A 23,007-nucleotide genomic window follows, 5' to 3' on the forward strand; every position below is an offset into this window, starting at 1 on the left:
GGAGTGGAAGGCGGGACATCAGGAGGAGGGGCTGTACTGTATAAATATGTGATGCCTGTGTGGTGAAGAGTAGATGCTGAGACAGACTGTGAGACACTGGGTTGGGACGAAGCAGCAGCTGGGGAAGAAGAAGCTGTTGTGGGAGTCTGGGTGTCTGACAGGGTACTACTGTGTGTCAGAGTACCAGCCTGAAAGGTTCAGGGGTCTGTTGGTTAGCCAGAACTGATGGGTTCAGGGTCTGTGCTTTAAGTTAAAGGTTCTAGGTGAACCAAACTGTATGCTTGTGTGTGTGAGAATAAGCCACGTTACTTTATTTTATTCACCTGATTGTTTTATTTACCCTGTTTGTATTTAAAATAAACCTTATTCTTTTATTGTTTAAAAATCCATCCCTGGTCTGTGTGACTTATTAGAGGGAATGGTTGGTGGCAGCTTAGTAACTGTGTGATAGATCCCAGTAGGTCTGGGTTTGTCACATTGATTGGTGTCCAGCGTGTGGGATACGACTGGTCCAGTTGTCCAGCGGTCCAGCAAAGCCTTGGCAAGTGTGCCCAGAGCAAGGGGGGTCTAGTCAGGGACAGTTTGAGGCGCGTAGGTAATCTTCTAGGTGTACCTCACGGGGAGGTGCGCTAGTAGAAGAACGTGCCAACTGGGGAGACTTAGATTAAGGTGCTCTGAGGCAGCCTAGTTTTGGCGGGAAAAAGCTGAGGCAAATCTGCGTAGCAACAGTGAGCTAGCTTGCCAGCTGAGAGGCCCAGCAGAGGGGGGTAGGCTCTGACTCGATACTGTTGCAATTTAAGTGCTGAAGAACAGCAGCAATCTCTAGGGAGAGCTGGTTCTGAGGCAAGGAGGGAAAAAAGTGGTCGTTTTATTCTGAGGCTTGACTTTTTAAAGCAGCCTGTTCTGAGGGGGGGGGTATGCCCTTGACTCGAAGCCAAGTAGCAGACATGAGTGAAGTGAAAGACCCCCAGATTGACCAAGGTTCTGAGGATGAATTTGGCTCAGTGCAAGGTGACAGCACAGGAGAGCAGGACCCAGAACTCAGAAAATTGCTCATAGCCCAACAGCATGAACTGAGGATGAGGCAATTGGAAAAAGAAGAAAGATTAGAGAGAGAGAAAATTGCTCTGGAAAAAGAAAGAATGGCGTTTGAATTAAGAAAACTGGAAATGATGAACCAGAACAATAATAACAATAGGGATTCTGAGGGAGGCCAGTTGTCTAAAGCTGACCTGAAGAAATTCCCTGTGTACCACAAGGGAGATTGTCCTGAGGTGTTCTTTTCCTTAGTGGAAAGAGCGTTTGTGGACTTCTCAGTGAGGGAAACTGAGAAGATGACCATCATGCGATCTTTAATCAGTGGTAGCCTTGCTGAAGTTTATGCCGAGATGCCTGAGGAACTGATGAAAGATTTTGCAGAGTTCAAAAAACTGGTGTTTGCAAGACATGGGATAAATGCAGAGCAGCTGAGACAAAGATTCAGGTCCCTTACCAAGAAGCCAGAACAGACTTTTACCCAAGTGGGGGCCCAATTGGTGAGGCTGCTTGAGAAATGGCTATCGCAGGAGGGGACAGAGACCTATGAACAGCTTAAAGACTTGATAGCCCTGGAACAGTTCTATTCAGTTCTGCATGGGGAATTGAAATTCCAGGTGAGGGAAAGGAAACCGAAATCTGTGGCAGCAGCCGCAGAAATCGCAGATTTTATCTCCCAAATAAGAAAGCCCTTGGGTGAGGGGAAATCTGTAGGTAAACCCAAAGAAACCTACAGCAAGTACTCTCAGGGACCAGGGAAAAGCCAGCAAGGGGGAGGGGCCCATGGTGAAGGGAAGCCCTCAGGCATGAAACCAAGCCCTCAGAATTTGGAGGGAAAACCGAAACCAGAGGAGAGAGAATCCAAATACCCTAGAAAATGCTATTTCTGTCAGGGAAAGGGTCATCTGATCTCAGAATGTGAGAAATTGAAGCAGCTAAAAGGAATGGTGCCTCAGAATTCTAGTGGGACCAAGCCAAAAGCTGTGTTCTGTGTCCAGAAAGAGCAAAGCTCATTGTCACAGAGGGAGCCTGTTGCCATGACTACTCAGTCTGGAACAGCTACCTATGCTGATCAGGCTGAGGAAAATGGTCCTCTTGGGGAGGTAAAGCGCTGCTTGCTGGTAAAAACAGATTCTCAGTTGTTTGAGACAGCCGGGGTGGACGTAGGAATACTTGACCGTCAGTATAGGGGGCTGCGGGACACTTGTTCCCAGGTAACCCTGTGCCATCCAGATATTATTCCTAGGGAGTTTATAATCCCAAATGAGAGCATGAAGGTGGCAGGGATTGAGGGGCAGATAATCTCTCTGCCAGTAGCAGAGGTACCTGTCAACTTTCAAGGCTGGAGGGGAGATTGGCGGATAGCGATTTCATCGACTCTGCCAGCAGCCGTGCTCGTGGGAAATGACCTGGCTGAACATGTGAAACGGGTGCTAGTGATTACACGCTCACAAGCCACCACAGGGACAGTTCAGGGGGGTAATGATGAGCCAGAGACGGAAGCAGGTGGGGGGAGTTCAGAAGCTGTGGTGGAAACCTTAACCACAGACAGCAGATTTGGACAGGAGCAAAAGGCAGACGCCACTCTCCAAAAGTGTTTTGAACAGGTGACTGACGCCCAGCTAACACCTGAGACCCCAGTGAGATTTCTGGAGAAAAAGGGGATTTTATATAGAGAAACCCTGAGGAATATCTCAAAAGGGGGAGATGGGATCAGAAGTCAGCTGGTGGTACCTGAAAAGTATCGCCCCATGATCTTACAAAGGGGGCACTCTGACATGTTTGCTGCACACTTAGGGGTCAACAAGACACAGCAGAGAATCACACAGAATTTCTACTGGCCTGACATAGGGAAGCAGATCAGGGAGTTCTGTAAACAATGTGATGTGTGTCAAAGGCAGGGGAATAACCGCGATAGGACCAAAGCAAAGTTGTGCCCTTTGCCTGTGATTGACACTCCGTTTAAATGCATAGGGGTGGATATTGTGGGACCTTTGCCCAAGGCCACAAAGAGGGGGAACAGGTTCATCCTAACAATTGTGGACCATGCCACAAGGTATCCTGAAGCCATACCCCTGACTAACATTGAAACTAACACAGTGGCCGATGCTTTGGTGGGGTATATGTCCAGGATGGGATTTGCCTCAGAGATAATCACAGATTTGGGCGCATCGTTCACATCAAAGCTCATGAAACGCTTATGGCAGATCTGTGGAATTAAGCACAAGGAAACCACTGCTTATCATCCTGAAAGCAATGGGTTAACTGAGAAGTTCAATGGGACTCTAATGCGCATGATTAGGGCTTACTTGGCAGAGAATCCAAACAATTGGGACCAGAAGCTGCAATCCCTTTTGTTTGCTTATCGATCAGTGCCACAAGCCAGTACCGGGTTTAGTCCATTTGAACTTCTATTTGGGAGACGGGTGAAAGGGCCCCTTGATTTGATCAAACAAAATTGGGAGCAGATCACCCAGGATGACCCACAAGACGTTGTGACTTACATAGACACCTTGATGAATGACCTAAAGCGAAATCTAGAGCTGGCAGCAGAAAACCTGCAAGCTCAGAAGGTCAGACAGAAAACATGGTATGACCACAAAGCTAGAGAGAGACACTTTGACCCAGGGGAGGAAGTGCTTTGGCTTAGGCCCTGCAGAGAGAATAAACTGCAGCTCAAATGGGCAGGACCATATAGGGTCATTTCCAAGATGTCAGACCTGAACTACCTAATAGAGCAGGAGGAGAACCAAGCAAGGAGGGTGGTTCATGTGAATGCCCTAAAACCCTACTACAGAGGGGAACAGAGGGTTTTATTCGCGATAAAAGCAGCTGAGAGTGAGGAAGCTGAATTACCCTTCTGGGAGGGTAGAGGGGAAGTAAAATACAACCCAGAGGAGGTCAATATCAGTCCTACACTCACCCAAGACCGGCAGCAAGAACTAAACATGCTGCTTAGGAAATATCAACAGGTGTTTTCCAACAAGCCGGGGATAGTGAAGGGAGTGATGCATCGGATCCACACAGGGGATGCACCCCCGCAGGCAGTATCCCCATACCGAGTAACGGGACCCTATAGGGACAAGGTGCGGAAGGAGCTGGACGAGATGCTGAGGGAGAACATAATCGTCCCCTCTTCTAGTCCTTGGTCCTCTCCGATAGTCCTTGTGGACAAGCCTGATGGGAGCATTAGGTTTTGTGTTGATTACAGGAAATTAAACCGTGTAACCACTCCTGATGCCTACCCAATGCCCAGGCTAGACAACCTGATTGAAACCATAGGGGGTTGTCGGTTCATCTCATCATTGGACCTGGTAAAGGGATATTGGCAATTAAGAATTGATCCCAGGGATCAAGAAAAGACTGCCTTTTGCAGCCCTTTTGGTCTCTATGAGTTTCGAGTCCTGAGCTTTGGTCTCAGAAATGCACCAGCCACATTCCAAAGGCTGATGGACCAGACCTTGGCAGGGCTCAGTGACTTTACAGTGGCCTACATTGACGACATAGGGATCTTCAGTAATACCTGGGAAGATCACCTGATACACCTGGAGTTAGTGCTGCAGAGGTTAAGTGCAGCAGGGCTAACAGTAAAGGCCAGCAAGTGTCAGCTGGGTAGCCCAGAAATAAAATACTTGGGTCACATGGTAGGGGGAGGAATGATAAAACCCCTGGAGGCCAAAATAGAAGCAGTTCGTGATTGGCCTAGACCCAACACCAAGAAAAAAGTCAAATCATTTCTTGGGTTGGTGGGCTACTACAGAAAGTTCATCCCGAGGTTTAGCGAGATTGCGGCTCCGCTGACCGATCTGACGAGGAAGAGGGCTGATGACCGCATCCCGTGGACCAGCGACTGTGAGGCGGCGTTCCAGAGGTTGAAGGAGGCGCTAATCAACTATCCTGTCCTGCGTGCTCCAGACTTCGACCGGGAGTTCATCATCTACACCGATGCGTCTAACAGCGGGGTAGGAGCAGTTCTGTGCCAGGAGGATGAGAATGGTGACCAACATCCAGTGTCCTACCTGAGTAGGAAACTTCAAAAAGGTGAGAGACATTTGGCAACCGTGGAGAAGGAGTGTTTGGCCATAATCTACGCGATCCAGAAGGCCAAGCCTTACATCTGGGGAAGACATTTTGTTCTGTGTACTGACCATTCACCATTGCAATGGTTAAAGACGATGAAAACCCACAATAGCAAACTTATGAGGTGGGCTTTGAACTTACAGGACTATGACTTTGAAGTGAAGGTGGTCAGAGGGTCAGTGAACTGTGTTGCTGACGCCTTATCAAGAAGACCTGAAGAATGAAGACGGCGAAAGAACATGGACTATATGTATATAATGAAAACAAAAAGTTAAAATGTACCTGGTTTTGAATTTGGTTGGTATTAATAAAGGTAAATTGATGTACTGTATATGGTAAAATGTTTAAATGCATATTTGCTATGGTTAACTTGGAGTGTAAGTATATGTAAGTATTATATGGTATGTATAAATGTTGTTGTGTATTTTATGCAGGTTGTTTTTTTGGTGAAAAGCACTTTTAGCTTTCCCCCTACAAAACAACTTTTAAAGAGGGGAGGTGTTACATAACAGCACTGATGTTACCTGTCTGTCATGGGTTTGGAGGGAAAGTTCCATCCTATGGGGAGTGGAAGGCGGGACATCAGGAGGAGGGGCTGTACTGTATAAATATGTGATGCCTGTGTGGTGAAGAGTAGATGCTGAGACAGACTGTGAGACACTGGGTTGGGACGAAGCAGCAGCTGGGGAAGAAGAAGCTGTTGTGGGAGTCTGGGTGTCTGACAGGGTACTACTGTGTGTCAGAGTACCAGCCTGAAAGGTTCAGGGGTCTGTTGGTTAGCCAGAACTGATGGGTTCAGGGTCTGTGCTTTAAGTTAAAGGTTCTAGGTGAACCAAACTGTATGCTTGTGTGTGTGAGAATAAGCCACGTTACTTTATTTTATTCACCTGATTGTTTTATTTACCCTGTTTGTATTTAAAATAAACCTTATTCTTTTATTGTTTAAAAATCCATCCCTGGTCTGTGTGACTTATTAGAGGGAATGGTTGGTGGCAGCTTAGTAACTGTGTGATAGATCCCAGTAGGTCTGGGTTTGTCACACTTATAACTTCAGAGTGCTATCATATCTTCTTTCAGTCTTCTTTTATCAAAGTTAAAACATGCCCAGTACTTTCAGTCTTTCCTCATAGGGCTTGGTCTCAGCACCCTGATTATCTTTGTTGTCCTCTTCTGAACTTGTCCCAGTTTGTCAGCATCCTTCTTGAATTATGGTATCCAGAATTGGATACAGAACTCAAGGTGAGGCCTAGCCAGTGAGGAATAGAGGGGAACGAGTGCCTCACAGGAATTTGGAGACTATGCTTCTGTTAATGCAATCTAAAATAGCATTGGTCTTTTTTTGCAGCTACATTGTACTTTTTGCTCATATTCAGCTTGTGATCTATGACAATTCCAAGATCCTTCTTCCATGTAGTATTACCGAGCTCACATTGATCATCTTGTAACTATGCATTTGGTTTCTTTTTCCTAGATGTAGAACTTTGCACTTATACCTGTGTAGTTTCATTCTGTTGTTTTCAGCACAGTTTGACAATGCAAAGGGAAGAATTGTAAATACAGTGGTGCCTCGCATTACGAGTGCTCCATTTTACGACAAAATTGCTTTACGTTGAAAATTTTGCGATTGCAAAAGCAATCGCAAAACAATGTTTCCTATGGGGAAATTTCGCTTTGCGATGATCAGTTCCCTGCTTCGGGAACTGATTCTCGCAAAGCTATGATTTTCGGCCAGCTGATCAGCAGTTTCAAAATGACCGCCAGGTAAAAAACATGGCTCCCCGCTCTTTTCTGGGATGGATTCCTCACTACACAGGCCATGAAAATGGCTGCGCTATGAAGGATCTTCGCTGGACGGTGAGTTTCAAGCCCCTAGGAACACATTATTTGGGTTTTAATGCATTTCTATGGGCTTTTTAATTTCGCATTACGACATTTTTCTTCTACAGCGATTTCGCTGGAACGAATTAACGTCGTCATGCAAGGCACCACTGTATATGGGTCTATCAGTGGCTAGTTAGCTATGGTAGCCTCAAGGAATATTGATGTTCAATGGCAGTATATCTCTGAATAATAATGCTGGGGGTAAACAGGGGAGAATTGTTACATTCATGCCCTGAGTTCAGACAATATTTGGGGAGCTATTGCAGAAAGCAGGATAATTAACTGAACAGTCCTTTGGCCTGGTCCAGCATCTCTCTTCTCACAAACAAGTTCTATGTAATTTGAACATAGCAGCTTCCATTGGCTATTTTTGAAAGATAAACATTCCTGTGTAATACAAAATAGTCATAAGGGATGTTAGCACGGATGAGGAACATACAGCGCTTCAGGTGTCTGTCTATATGGAAGTTGCAATCTAACATTCCTGACCCTCCCTATTCAGAAATACTGAGAACTCGCTTTCATTAAGGCAGGAGGTACAAGGAAGACTAGTTGCCGTTAGGTGACTTCAGCACAAGTTGATATACAGAGCTGAGGATCAGTACAGTAATTAATAATAATCATGTGCAGTCAAGTCAGTTTCAACATATTGTTGGGGTTTCCTACATATGAAATATTCAGATGTCGTTTACCAGTTGCTCCTTCCAAAGGCTCTCTGGGAGGTGACAGGGCACATAACACCATCAGCTGCACATATGCTGGGTAATCTTGGCCAGCCACTCTCCCAAGAGGCACAGTGGGAATTCAAATTCCCAGCCTCTGGCTCCGCAGTCTGGTACTCCAACGCACTGAGCTACACTAGCTCAGAGTAGTGGTATCACAAAATGGCAACAACTGTAAGTTGACAAGGTGATGGACATGAGGACTCCGTTCTACATTTTCCAAAATTCATCCTTCCTCTAGATCTGGCTGCCGTTCCCTCCCTTTCGTAATAAACCCTTCCACTCCCACGATGAAATGCACAAACACCCACAGAGGATGAAAGCATATTACCGGTCTGATTGATTTTGTGCAGAGGTGGGCAACGAGGTTTCCACCTTCATGAGATGGAACTCACTGACAGGGAAATCTCACCGTTGTCCAGCTAGCCGATCTGCAAAACACACAGGGACCTCAAGGCTTCCTTTGTAGCTTTGCTACATCCCTCCCCCATTCACACCCCCAGGACATAAAATCTCAGAACCCAATAAATAAATAAAAACACAGAAGGGAAAGCAAGTTAAAAATAGGAATCGATATGAAAAAACTATGCCCGGGGGTGGTGGGTGTGAAGGTGGTGGAAGGGGAGAGATGCAGGGAGAGAAGGAACAGAAATACCCCATGCAGTCTCGGACCTCATCTTCTGCCTTTGGTGCAAATGAATGACAACATGTCGGTAGCAGCAAAAGGTTTGGAACAAGGGGTGATGGCCACCGGTCTCCACATCCTTTGTCACTGGATTCTCCCCCCCCCGCTCCTCCTTGATAGAAAAGAAGAAGGAGAAATAAAAGCGCCTCCCCCAAATGCTGCACCGAATTGGTGGATATCAAACCAAACATGCCGCAGCGTGGCACTCAATCTGCAACCGACAGCCAGCAGCTGGCCAAGCGTGACGCCATGGCTCGTTTTTCACTCTGACACTACCGCAAGCTCCACCAGGCTTCTTGACTTGCAAGGTGATTGGAATATTGAATACAAGACTGCAGAGGAAAAGCCGGGTCCCTACCATAACAACAACAGCCGCCCCCTCTCTCACCCCCACCACACAGCTCCCCTCTTTATGGTGGTGGTGGTGGGAAAACAAAGAGAAGAGAAAGGGGGGTTTTGTTCAAAAGGGCCAAATGCTTTCAGAGAAGACCCTGGGCTTCATTGTTTCTCCATTCCCCTTCAATGCCAAGGCTTTTAGTATGTGCGCTTTTGCTATGGAAATGTAACTCTGACTATACATTGTGTGCTGAAGGCAATGCTGCCAGGACCACTGCAGTCCATCTTCAGACCATCATTACAATGCCTATAAAGTTCCTGGAGAGAACAATGGCTTTGCGTTTGCCCTCACATTTCACCTCACACCTCTAGAAGGGTCTGCACAGTTAAAAATAATAATCAGGTTCTCTATTACGGAAGGACACTCCCCCACCTCCCCCACCCCCTGTATCATGTACTGTGCTCTCTGTGGAAATGAGATGAAGCGAAGGATGGTGTTGTAGAATGTGTTTGTCAAATGTGAAGCAATCTCTAGCTGACAGGAAAAGAAATCCATGCAGCTTGGCACTGGATCATTAAAAATTGTTAGGATAGGATCTCAGAGAATGTACTTTGGTTAATAACCAGTAATTACACTGCAAGCATGCACCACCCTAAGACCGATGTCAGAGTGCGTTCTGCTTGCACCAAGGACATCTGGCTCTGGCATAATAAATGCCCTTCCTTCCTCGTCAATCTAAAAGCAATGTTCTCCATCCGATTATGTTCCCCCTGAAACCAGTTTACCATCAACAATATCACTATGCTCTCCCTTCCTTCTGTCTTCTAGACCAGCTTTCATCCAACAGAGGAACTGACATTCCTCCATATGTTGCACCTGCAGTACAATGAAGACTCATCATAAAGACCTTCCAGGCAACCACATCTCTAACCGTTTGGAACTCTAGATGTAAGGCTGAGATTCCATCATGTCGCAGCTAACATCACATGGTGGGCTTAATGTGTTTCCATGAAAATGTCAAATATAACAATGATTTGTATCTCAAGAACAGAAGCTTAGAACTTTTGGGTTTTACTATTCAACTACAGCATATTTAGGTCCAATGTTTTTAAGACCATAGGGTGAACATTTAGCTAAAGTTCTTGTGGCATAAGTGGAAAACTTTGGCCCTTCAGTTGTTTTGGATGACAAATTCCATAATCCTTTTCGATACTGGCTACTAACGTCTAACAATAGAGGGAGGCTCCAGGTATCACATATCATCTCAATTCAGACTGCAAGTGGGAGATGGTATATTTATTCATTTTTATTTTTATTTATTTACAAGTTTTTTTTAGCCACGCCATTAACAGTGGTCTCTGAGCAGCGAATCTGCTTTGTTGGGAAATGCAGATAATTGAATTTTAAAAATCTAGATGAGTCATTGTCAAAGTATTCATTGATTAAGGGTGAAACAAGTGCAGCTTTTCCCCAAGGCACAAACATTTAGAGGGAAACCAAAGAGTAGAAGTGAATCTACTGGTGATTGTTAAGGAAATAAATAATGCCTCCATGCCCTAGATGTGCTTTTCTCCTGGAAAGCATAAATTTTGCCTTTTTTTCAGGGGAACACCACAATCTTCTATTTTTCTATGGAGGTCATGCCTAAGTTTCATGGTAGAAGATGGTGCCACTTACCCTAGGTGTGAAAATAACTAGATACAGCTCTGGCAAAAAAACAATTAGCAAGGATTATGGCAAATTTTGCACTGCGCAGGTGCTTACAAAGCAAAAGGGGTGTGTGTTTCACCTAAAATGAAACAAGGCCTCTGTCTTTTTTGGGATGCCTGGAGAATGATACATACAAGATGAAGGAAGGAAGGAAGGAAGGAAGGAAGGAAGGAAGGAAGGAAGGAAGGAAGGAAGGAAGGAAGAGTTCCAAACAATATATTCACTAGTTTTTAGATATGTTTTATTTATTTGAGTTTCTTCAAAATATTTCTAGGACACAGTGTACATGATAAAAAGCCCTGCAACTCAATAAAACACACATATACACAAAATCAATCCAACACTGATGATAAAAGTACCCAGCCCAGACGGTGCTAAAATCTAAAACAGCAGCAACAACAGCAGCATACATCTCCAGGGTCAACCTGACAATTTCAAGAGCTGAAACCTGATGAACTCCATATGACAGCCCACCTCAGAGCTGTGGGGGCACTGCAAAAAGGCCTTCTCTTGTACATTGCGCCATTTGATTGCCTTCAGAGATGGAAAAATGCAGCTACTCTTAAAATATGAACAGACTGGTAGGAGTGAAGATAAAGTAACTTTGTCCCAAACCAAGTTGTAAAGAATATAGCCACAACTTCCAATTGGAAATACACTCATAACTAGTGTAGTCAGAGCGTTTTGCCCCCACCAACATTCAGGCATCCATAAACCTCAACAGCTAAATTTTTTGAACTGTTTTCAAAGTCAACCCCAGATATACCACATTTCAGTAGTCTAGCAAAAACATCACTACTGCATGGGTAATGCAAACAAATCCCATCCTTTCCAGCAAGAATCTGCACCAACAGCAAGATTTAATCTGCACTTCAGGAAAAGTGGGGGGGGGGGAGGTTTGATTCAGTCTGGATCAATTTGGAGCTAATTATCTTTGGCTGAAGTCCTAAGCTAGGCAATTTACATGAAAATGGCACAGATCAGAGAGGTGTCTCCTGGCAAGAAAGTTGCAAAATTTTAGAAGGGTAGCTGCAAGAATGAAGAAATTATGGAGCTTCAAATTCAAGTTCAGTCTCTCTTTCTCTCTTTTATTTTTAAGTGAATTGTGGTGGAACTGCAAGAATTGTTGTCTTGTGGTACCACCCTTGCCCAACCTCAAAGCACAGCAACTGGGGATCTCCTCAGAGTAGCAGGTAGTTCTATCAGATGGTCAACTCACTCTCTGTCTCCCTCTGTCTCCAGGATCTCTAGGTACTCTGGGTATTTACTTAAGAGCAAGCTCAAGATCTGGCTCTTTAGGCAGGCCTTCCCTCCTGTCACTATTTAATTCAATTTTTTGCCATTTTTAATCATATTATATTGTTGTTGTTATCTTAAACTGTTATTGTTTTATGAACTTGTTGTTAGCCACCCTGAGTAGATGGGTCTAGATGGGCGGAATAGAAATTAAATAAATAAATATATATTTTAGCAGAAATAAAAACCTGCAATATATTTCAATCAGGGCTGTAACTATGATGGTGCAACTCAGATCTCAGTGCACCAAAATAATGAGACCAAAATTTAGAGGTGAATCTATTACGAAATATTAGGGAAATAAATAGTCGTAATTCCCAATTCTTTTCCCTTTTCCTTTTTTGAAAACTACTGCACTTTCCCTCCTTTTTCACTAGAAGACCCACATCCATGCTTTCTGTTGGAATGGGTGAGAGACAGTGCCTCTTGTCCCAGGTGCCAAAATGACTAGTATACAACTTTGATTAAAATGTGTGTGCGTTTCCCCTACCTTTCCTATTCCTGAATGCCTTATGAAGCTTTGGCCAGGATCTTGCTTCATTTCTGATTACTTTGGAGGGAAGCCCAACTCATCCTGGGAAGCTGCAGAACCAGTCAGAAGCAGCACAGTCTGGCTTGGCTTGTGGGGTTCGTCCAAACCCAGTGCAAGCGACTATTCCCCAGACAGGGGTTCATTTTGCACACTGGCCTCAGTCCATTAGAAAAATACTGGCCACCTGGACTTCCCCTGGGAATACAGAGTCAAAGTGAACTTCAAGTGAACTTCAAGGAGAGGTCAAAGTCATGTAAAACCAGTTAAATAGCTGGTCTCATAGGACTTCCATCTTATCCGGATGGTTTATCAGATGGTTTATTTTTATTTATTTATTTATTTATTTATTTATTTATTTATTTATTTATTTATTTATTTATTTATTTATTTATTTATTTATTTATTTATTTATTTATACATACCCCGCCCATCTGGCCTGAAAGACCACTCTAGGCAGCTGGTTCATTCTCAACCACCCAAAAGCTGCCTCCGGGCACTGGTTTAAAAAATTCCACAGCATCTCTGAGTTACGTAGTTGGAAATGAGTGTTATCTGAAGTAATGCTACTTCAGACCATTTCTCCAGATTCTTTCCTTAAGCAGCTTCATGATCAGTGGTGGGTAAAATGTGGCCCTTCTGAGATTGTTGAACCACCATTTTCCAGCATTCCTCACCATTGGGTATGTGAGATGAGGCTGGTAGAGGCAGGAAGTCCAACTTTGGACTTTGACCACCCCTGATGTAAATACTCAAAACTGTGAAAGAGACATAACAAGTCTGTGCACAACTAACCTCTATATATCTCCTCCTCCTCCTCCAAGTGCAGTCAGAAGTTTTCTCTCTGTCTGTCATCAGTAGGCCATATTAAAATATGGAGTAACTTTGAAAGAAAGACAATACGACTGGCAGGACTAAATGGAGCTTAAGAGGTTCCCTTCTCCTCCTTCTGCTCCCAATACAGGTGAGAGGTCAAGCCAGAAGTACCAGCGTGGCCTGCAAAGATCTCTCAATTGCAGATGAGAGAGGTACCTGTGATCATAGAAGGGAAAGGAGCAGATCAAGAATCACAGTTGCAACTCAACAACATCTGGAGGTCCACACCTTGCCCACCATTGCTTCATGAGAAAAACCACTGCTATTTTCACAAAAGCTCTTCAGAAGTATTTGTATATTTTTGAAAAACCTGCATGTGTCTTGTTTAAGGGAGAAACACCACTTTTTCCTCAAAGGCTTTACTACTTGGCCTGTCACAAGATATTGTGTCACCTCCATTCAAATCATGCCCTCCTTCATTCCTTGTACAGAAACCAGCCACACTGAGATCTTACCTCAATGCTGCCAGTGGGCAGGTTAATTCAGGAATCCGTGTCCATCTGTATGGAACACAGAGCCCTGTCCTCTGACAGCTGAAGACTGGGAGCAACATCTGAAGGAATGTTGGTGCTGTTTTCCACTGTCTGTCTTCTGGGGTAGTTGTCTCATTCTGCCTGATGGCGGGAGCAGGCCCTACTGCCTACAGTAGCAGGACTCCATTGACCAATACACCTGACCGCAGGGGGACCTGTGCCTCCAGCAATCTGGCAAAAAAATCAGCACAGATATACACAGAGGTATTACTTCATATCCAGTGGGAGATTGACACTATAATGTTGCACAGTCTGAATGAAGTTCATGGCAGCAGTAGCAGAATCCCACATAAGGCGTCTGTAAAGGAAGGTTGCACTTGAATCCAGTTTCGGCTTCCCTTTTATCATAGTGGGGGAGGGGAGAGATAGAGAGAAAGAAAAATCGTCCATGAGAAACCAGAATAAAGCCTTGATTCAGTTTGGGAACACAATACACCTGCGCATCCATCTTTTGTCACTTAACTTAGAAACAATCACTTGTTTTATCTCCTTTTACAAAATACAGAAGTAGAATAATTGAAAGGTGCTGGGAAGCAATTATTTTCCTGTGACAAAAATCTTCATTTTAAGAGCCTGCAGAAACATAAACTTTGGGAGATAAACCAAATACTCAGTTTTTAATGGGAAAGGTTAGTAAAAGATAGTAACATAAATAGCAGTAGCTTGACAATGCTGTGATAACAGGATCTTCTGGACTTCTCTGGAACATCTTACGAGAAGCAACTCATTTTGTGAACATGCCTTCCATCACTTCTGTACTAACATCTTACCTTTCTGCAAGGAAAATCTGAGACATACATTTTCATTGTTACATTTACTAAAGCTTTTTCTAAAGTGCACAGGAAGATAACATTGGTGCCATGAATTAATTATAATTTTAAAATATTCCTTTGTTTGTCCATTTTTTACTGAACATCCATATGATTTCATTGTCAGCTTTTGCATTCCAATGTTTTCTGCTCCTTGTTTGTTTTATTTGTGGCAATTATTTTACAAATGTGTGCCAGTCTTAGCTATAGTAGCAGACAACAATGAATAAATGTTTAGTGTTGACAAATACATTGATAAATAGTGTGGGAAATGCTCCTGGATTGGGATAGTTTGATTCTCATTATTTACTGTTGACTACAGAATCAGCCTGGAGATTTCTCCCTCTCATCCGTACTTTTTTCTTCTGCTGCTGGGGCTTCTTCCTTTTTGAAATCAAATGTACTTGAATTGATTTGAGTGGTATTATCACATGATCTGGCATGAAGGGGTTTGCAGCCATTTTGTATGAAGCCATTCCATCCAGCTACAGTGGCAGTGAAATAGGCAGGGCAGCAAGGAAACTGGGTGGCATTGGAATTCTCTCCTCCCCATACCTAGTGCCCAGGTCTGCTTTCATATTCCCTTCCTGTTCCATTTTTTCTATCTTTTTTCACAGACTTGTTAATCTAGCATTTTGGTAAATAGATGACTTGCAAGCTACTTTAAATTGGAAAGGACAGACAAGAAGCAAAAGTAAAAGGTGATAGAAGGTCACAACTCTAAATGTAGTTTTTTCTGCAACAGTCATGTAGAAAGAGGGGAAAAAACTATTACAACAACCAGTGCAAAGAAACAGAAAACAAAACAAAAGGGGGGGGGAGGGAAACAGTAGATCTAGAGGATTCAAGGAAGGGAAATTTAAGCCTAAATTAGGAATGCTGAATGAACAAGAGAAAAACAAACTATTTGACCAAGAGAAAACAATGAGAACATGGCAACAGTATCCTGGAGACCTATACAGAAGCAATAAAAGAACGACAGACAACTTTAAAGAGGAATCCTATGAAAAAAAAAACCGCAGTTATAAAAGTGAAGTGAAAGCTGCTCTGAAAGAACTAAGAAGAAATAAATCACCAGAGGTAGTTGGAATACTGATAGAACAATTTCAAGCCACAGAGGCTGAATCTTTCAAATTCAAACAAGAATATTTACTTAAAATATTTTTACCCCTCATTTTTCCTTAGACATGATTAAAAGACAGTATGTCAAGCTAACAATAGTGAGTATACAATACTGAAAGCATCAAACAAATATTACTAAAAATTTTAAACAAAAGCAACACCAAAATACACTCAAAGCAGTAAAGTACAGCAATACATTTAACAAACCCCACTCAGGCAGTCATGAAAGCTTGCCTGAAGAGAAAAGTCTTCGCCTGCTTGTGGAAGGGCAGCAAAGATGGTGCCAATCCTCCTGTGGGAGGAAGTTCCAAAGTCTGGGAGCCGCAACAGAAAAGGCCCTCTCCTGTGTCCCCACAGGATACAGGAGAGATCAAGAGAAAGGCATGGGGAGAGCAAGAGAAAGGCATTTTCTGGTGATCTTAACATCTGGGCAGGTTCATGAAGGGAGAGTCCTTGAGATAGCTTGGACCCAAGCCCTTTACGACTTCATAGGTTAGAACCAGCACTTGAATTCAGCCTGGAATTGGATTGACAGCCAGTGGAGCTACTGTAACGGGGGAATTATGTGATCCCTATGACCAACCTGAGTTAGCAATCTGGCTGCTGCATTTTAGACCCACTGAAGTTTCTGAACACTTTCCAGAGGAGCCTGGTAATCCATTCAGGATGTAACTAAGGCATGAGTCACCGTGGCAGATCAGATATCTCCAGAAATGGATGCAGCTGGCACACCAGTTTTAATTGTGCAGACACTCCTGGCCACCACTGAAACCTGGGCATCTGGACTCAGAGAGAGATTCAGAAGCACCCCCATGCAGCAGACCTATCTTTTCAGAGGGAGCATCCAGCACAGGCTGCAGCCCTATTCCTTGACTTGCTTTTGAACAGACTAGGAGAACCTCTGTCTTGTCTGGATAAGTTTCAGTTTATTCACCCTCATCCAGTCTAGTACTGACATCAGACACTGATCTAGAGCTGAAGCAGCTTCCTCAGATTTAGATGGAAAGGAGAGACAGAGTCAGGTGTCATCCTCATATTGATGGGTGACACTGATGTTTGTAAGTCCAGATAACCTCTCATAGAACACAGACTGGCAAAATTCAATATACATTCCAATCCCCAAGAAAGGAAATGCCAAGGAGTGCAGTAACTATTGGGCCATTGCTTCATTTTCCCATGCAAGCAAAGTGATGCTCAAAGTGTTGCAACAAAAGCTTTTACCTTATATGGAACAATAAATAGCTGGTAAGTTCAAGCTGGATTCCAAAAAGGAAGAGGGCACTTGATATCATATTGCAAACATCTGCTGATGTATCTGCTGTATTGAGGACAAGAAGATACCATTAGGACAGAACATCAAGAGACAGAATGGTTTTCTATAGGCAAAGGTGTCAGTAAAAGATGCTGTTTAACAGTCTTATCTGTACAATATCTTCACAGAACATGGTATCATAGGGAAAGCCAGATTCAGATGAAGAAGGGATAAAAATTGGTGAAAAACATCAGTAATTTAAGATATGCAGATGGAGCTATCTTACTATCAGAAAGCAACAATGACTTAAAACAACTTTCGATGAAACTGAAAGATTATCTCTCTAATATGTTGTTCTAGAGTGTGTCTTGGTATTGATGCCAAGCAGACTGGTTATTAGTACTCATTGTCCAGATCTTTTTCCTCCTCTTCTTGAAGATGGCGCTAACTTTTCCTTGCCTTCACTGTTTAAGGACTTCACTTGTTCTCCAAATCCTCAAAAATTCTAGCCAGAGATCCTGGGGTTTCATTTGCACTTTCCTCTAGTATGCTTGGATGGCGTTCATCTGGCCCAAGTAGTTCAAATTCATTTAAAGTACCTAGGTGTTCTCACAACAGTATTTTGAGCAGCAGCCACCTCGCTGCCTCCTTTGTTCTAATTGCTCAGTAGAACTTTGTCTTCCTTTTGGAAAAAAGATGGAAGCAAAGCAGATGCTGAGCAGTTCTACTTCCTTCTGTTCCTATTAGCATTTCTCCCTTATTTCCATGCAACAGGCCAACCACATCCTTCTGCTCCAACCATATCTGAAAAAAAGACAATTCTTGTTTTATTTAACTTCTTTTGTAAATCTGAGCTCATATGGAGCATTAACTTTATTGAACCTTTTCTTCCAAATATTATCCAATCATTTGTACTCGTGCTTGGTGATGTACCCTGCCTTCCTTTTCTTATACATGTTGTTTTTAAACCGTATGAACCAGAACACGGCGAAACAGCCCCAAAAACCTACAACAACCAACATATAAAAGTTCCTTATGCACTCACCCCTCTTTCTTCATTCCCACTTTTCTTCTCATTGTTGCTTTCCACTGTTCTTTTCAAAGGAATTGCTTTTGATGGTGCCTTCAGTGACTCAAGTTTAAGAAATTCTCATCCCTCGTGAATTTCTCGTTGAGTAATTTTGAGAATGGGATTTCAGCCAGTATTTCTTAAGGGTACAGAATGAAGGCCAGACAATGCTCAGGTTTCCCTTTCCTTAGTATAATGTATCCAAAGAGTTTGCTTCCCACAATTTTCACCTCACTGAGCAGTTCTTTCATATTGCTGTGCTGATACTTGATCCCTGGTCACGTTTCCACCTGCTGTATAATGAAGCTGTTGATATTTGTTACACCTTACATTCTTTGCGGAACTGGGCACGCAACAAATATCGAGCTAGTGAGAATCTCCCCTTGGTACCATCTCGCTCTTCTTTGAATGCTCTGTTATCTGATTTAGGAAGTTACAAGCCAAATACCTTCCACTAGCCTTCCGTGGTTCAAGTCATGGCATGGGCCTCCTTGCAGGTATACAGATCCTCTACCTATAATGCTGTTTTTCCTCCATTCCAATTTAGTCTATTTCTTTTGAATAAGTCATACTCTTCAGTTCCTGCATTCCTGTCATAAGTCTCATTCCATCATTACATAATCAAATCATATTTGCTTTCTTGTGTTAAGAGCTCATCTTGTTTGTGCATTTGTAGAGACATTTTGAACTATGACTCATTCATTACTACGTGCTTCACATTCATTGGTGGTTCTTGTACCATGTACCTACTTTCTGGTACACTACCAACATTCTTGTGTCCAGCATTTGGTATCTATCCATTCTTTATTTATTTATTTATTTATTTCATTTATACCCCGCCTATCTAGTCAATTGTGACCACTCTAGGCGGCTTACAACATACGCTTAAAAAATAAACATATAAAAAATAAACAATAAACATATTCTGTGCAAAACATTCCCATCCCTGGCAGGAAAAGTCCATCTGAGCAGGTTTACAATACTCTTAGCAAACATGTTCTTCCCAACCCATATGAGAGGCAGCCTTTTTCTTGCTAGGGCTGCTTCTTTATGAAATGTGGACCATGATCCAAGAAGCCCAACCTTCCCCCCCCCCCATAACACTGTCTATGCAGCCAGTTGTTCACTTCCAGTATTCTTGTCTTCTTTCCTGGGCCATGGCCTTCAATAGGAAAAAGTGATGGAAAAAAAACACATCTGCAGCACAAGATTCTACATCTTCCTACCCAGAGTTTGCAAAATCTTGGAGGTGGTTTTTTTATTTATTTATTTATTTATTTATTTATTTATTGGCAGCCTCATTTGTTCCTATGTGGATTAGCCTGCTATACCCGGAAACACTTCATCTTCTCTGACAAGCCAAAGCATGCAGAGGTGAGCCTCAAGCTGTTGTATCTTCTCTTCCAGCAGGGCAACCAGCTTGCACTTGCTGCAGCTGCACGTTTTGACATTTTCAGGCTTGAAGATGAACTTGGCATAGTTACTGCAGGTCATGGGAGCAATTCCCTTTTCATCCATGTTTAATTGTCCCATGTAGATGGTGACACAGCACCTCTGTTTCCCCTCTCACACAAAACACCCCTGTTTACTCAAACTCTGCACTTGCTCCTGCTCACAAACTCAAAGGGACCATGATGCAGCTTTAGACCTTGCAGCTGCTAACTCTCCCCCTTACCAAATCAGTGACTCGTTTGTTCTAAGCGCTCACTAATTTCAGTGCCTAGCTCCGGATGCTTGTGGCAGAGTGCATCACTGGCAAAGGAGGAAATCTGCTTCCGTTCCCCTAACCGACTTGGAAAAATAGATACAATTGGGAAATTTGTGAAGAAAACGGAGATGGAGAGGATTTCTAGGAATTTGGCTATTCCTTTTAGATAGCAGAATATAAAGCAGAAAACAAATGACACTGAAACACAAACACTCTACAAGCATTTAAAGTAGAAAAGATATCTTTACTTACAGTTACCATCTGTAGTTACAATCAGAAGAAAAATAAGGCAGGGAACGGGATCTTCCAGCATGCTAACTGCTTGGAGGACGGTTGGAGGAAGAAGAGGCGCTATCAACAAACAGTGGAAACAAAAGACAATCAGGAACAGGGGGCAGGAGCTTGCCTGAAATGGCACAGGTGGGCAATGAACTTTACCCATCATGTTAGTGGCAAAGAACAATCTCTCATTAGGCTGTAAAACCCCCTTCCCACTGATACCCAGTGTTAGTGCATGCAAGACTGCTATTTGTAACAGATACAGCTGTGATTTTTATTTCATCTATTTTTCTCAGTTCTCACTGTCTGAACCCCAATTTATCCCATATTTCTTTTTCCCACTGTCAGCTCTGGTAGGTGGAATTAGGGCGTGTTATTGACCTTTGGCTTAGGGACAAAAATTCTTGGGGGAAGGCAGCCTGGTGCTGGGGCAGAGTCCTCCTTCACCACTTCAGGGAGCACTGCTTCTAAATATGGGTGGAGTGTATCATCCAGTTTGACCCTGAGATTGTAGGCTCCTCAGGGCAAAGACCTTTTTTAAAGGTTATGAAATTCCAATGGTGTAGTGACAGTTCTAGAGTCATCAGCATAATCTCTTTGCTTCCTGTTTTCACTTTTACACATGGGACACACAAGGATGTTGTGTTGCTCTTGGGATTTCTTTCTTACCTACAGTTCTCTTTGACAACATAAGCAAGGGTGACATGACAAATGCTGGTTAGAAATTACAGACAATGTCACCAAGGAAAGTGAGCTGGGAGACAATTGATCCACTCAGGCTGTTTCCCTAATTACTCTTTATCAGATGCCGTTCTTCACAAGGACTCCTTCCTGGCTATGGGTCACTGAACATTATACGCCAGAGGCGGCCTTGATATAAAATATCTAGCCCACTCTACTTGCCTACCTGGAGAGCTAATTGGCTGTTGGCTACTAATTAACGACTGCGAAGTAGATTCTGGATGCACGACAAATAAATCATGAAAATGAACTTCTCGTGTGAAGAACAGAGAAAAGACCCACTGCCGTGTTCTTTTCTTTTCATCTGCGAACACGAAGATGTTGTAAAGTAAGCCACGAATCCCTCAGCATTTCTTTGCTCACCCGGCTTGCTGTTGGGGGACCACATTTTGCTGCATCCTCTTAGAGCAGTCGGTTTCATGAGAGCTGATCAACGTGGGTTGCCTCATTGCTGTGACACCGTAAGCCTGCTGTGTGGTCTCACTGCACATTGCTTTATTGTCTCAACAGTGCCTTACGATGCCACACGAAAAGACCAAAGCATGTGATTTTTTTTCCAACACATACATATATTGAGATAATTGGAAATTGACCTTGACCTTGATAAAACTGGGGAGGCTAAATGCATTCTAAAAAGCTACCCATGAAAGACAAGGAGGAGGCAGAAATGAGCAAGCCGAAGAGGAATGACACAGACATCTATGCAGGCCATCCTAAATTTGCTCTTAGGGTTTTCTGAAGCAAAGGACATTCCAGACAGGCATTTGGAGGGGAGAGGGCTAAAGTCTCTTTTAAAGCACTACAGCTGTGGTTCTCACTCTGTCTTATTCATGGACAGACACAGGAACAATCTACTTTATATCATGGTACAAAAATACAGCTGCTTAAAAGATGCCATCAATTTTGAATGGCTTGTGGGGACTGCAAGTCCTAGGATTACCCAGATAAAGTTATAGAGTTATTTAAATAAACAAGCAAACAAACATTCTGGATAACTGGGTTAGCAGTGCAGTCCTATACACATCAGTAAACCTCAACGGTCTGAAACTCAACATCAAAAAAACTAAGATCATGGCCACTGGCCCCATCACCTCCTGGGAAATAGAAGGGGAAGATATGGAGGCAGTGTCAAATTTTATCTTCCTGGGCTCCATGATCACTGCAGATGGAGACAGCAGCCCTGAAATTAAAAGGCGCCTTCTTCTTGGGAGGAAAGCGATGACAAATCTTGACAGCATCTTGAAAAGCAGAGACATCACCTTGCCAACAAAAGTCCGAATAGTCAAAGCTATGGTTTTTCCTGTCGTGATGTATGGAAGTGAGAGCTGGACCATAAAGAAAGCAGACCGCCGAAGAATTGATGCCTTTGAATTGTGGTGCTGGAGGAGACTCTTGAGAATCCCCTGGACTGCAAGGAGAACAAACCTATCAGTTCTAAAGGAAATCAACCCTGAATGCTCACTTGAAGGACAGATCCTGAAGCTGAGGCTCCAGTACTTTGGCCATCTCATGAGAAGAAAAGAGTCCTTGGAAAGAACCTTGATGTTAGGAAGGTGTGATGGCAAGAGGAGAAGGGGACGACCGAGGATGAGATGGCTGGACAGTGTCTGCGAAGCAACCAACATGAACCTGACACAACTCCGGGAGGCAGTAGAAGACAGGAGGGCCTGGCGTGCTCTGGTCCATGGGGTCACGAAGAGTCGGACACGACTAAACGACTAAACACACAAACCTCACTGTGTTAGGTGGTGTTATTCCCATGTCAGGGTGCAATCAAGCAGAGTTTTGTACCACAGATTGTCCACTCTGGTTGTTCCTTTTTCTGGCAACCACATGACGCATGTGCTATTGAGAACCAGCCCATCTCTGATTCATGCCTACCCACATTTTTCTGGTTCCCTGTCAGGAGCTAGGTTTTTGGTATGTGTGTTTTAGTGCATTACTCCATTTTGGTTTGGTCCTGGCATGTGTGATCACCAGGACTAGACCAAAACGGATGGCTTAATCAGTCCCTTTGCTTAAGCTGCTGACTTATTAGAAAATTGAAAGCTTCCCACAGGGGAAAACAGAAAAGAAGCAAAAAATTCAGTTCACTACTGGTTTTAGTTCAGCCCTGCATTTATCTATCTTAAAAAAGAAGACTTCCTCCTGCTGCTCTATGGAGGGGGACACAGGAAGGCACAAGAAGATTTTTTTTCCAAAGAAAAGTCATGCCTGGTACCAATGAATTTGCAGAGTTCCACCTTCTTTCCCATCACAATTCCCTAATGGCAAGAGGACTGGAGTGGATGAATAGATCCCAACAGCATTGACTTGCCATGCACAGCTTCTCAACGTGCTGAG

At 43.4% G+C, this 23,007-nt stretch overlaps 1 long non-coding RNA gene across 1 annotated transcript; it reads right to left on the reverse strand.

Annotated features, from left to right (window-relative positions):
* Window positions 1-10,043: 10,043 nt before the first annotated feature.
* On the reverse strand, window positions 10,044-21,690 carry LOC144586805 (uncharacterized). The gene is made up of 2 exons (XR_013541844.1): window positions 16,837-21,690; window positions 10,044-13,855 (listed from the first exon to the last, which is right to left on the reverse strand). It is a non-coding gene; the product is annotated as an uncharacterized LOC144586805 (long non-coding RNA).
* Between the last annotated feature and the right edge of the window lie 1,317 nt (window positions 21,691-23,007).

This window comes from Pogona vitticeps, chromosome 2, assembly GCF_051106095.1.
Source record: "Pogona vitticeps strain Pit_001003342236 chromosome 2, PviZW2.1, whole genome shotgun sequence".
In the NCBI taxonomy this organism is placed as follows: Eukaryota; Metazoa; Chordata; class Lepidosauria; order Squamata; family Agamidae; genus Pogona; species Pogona vitticeps.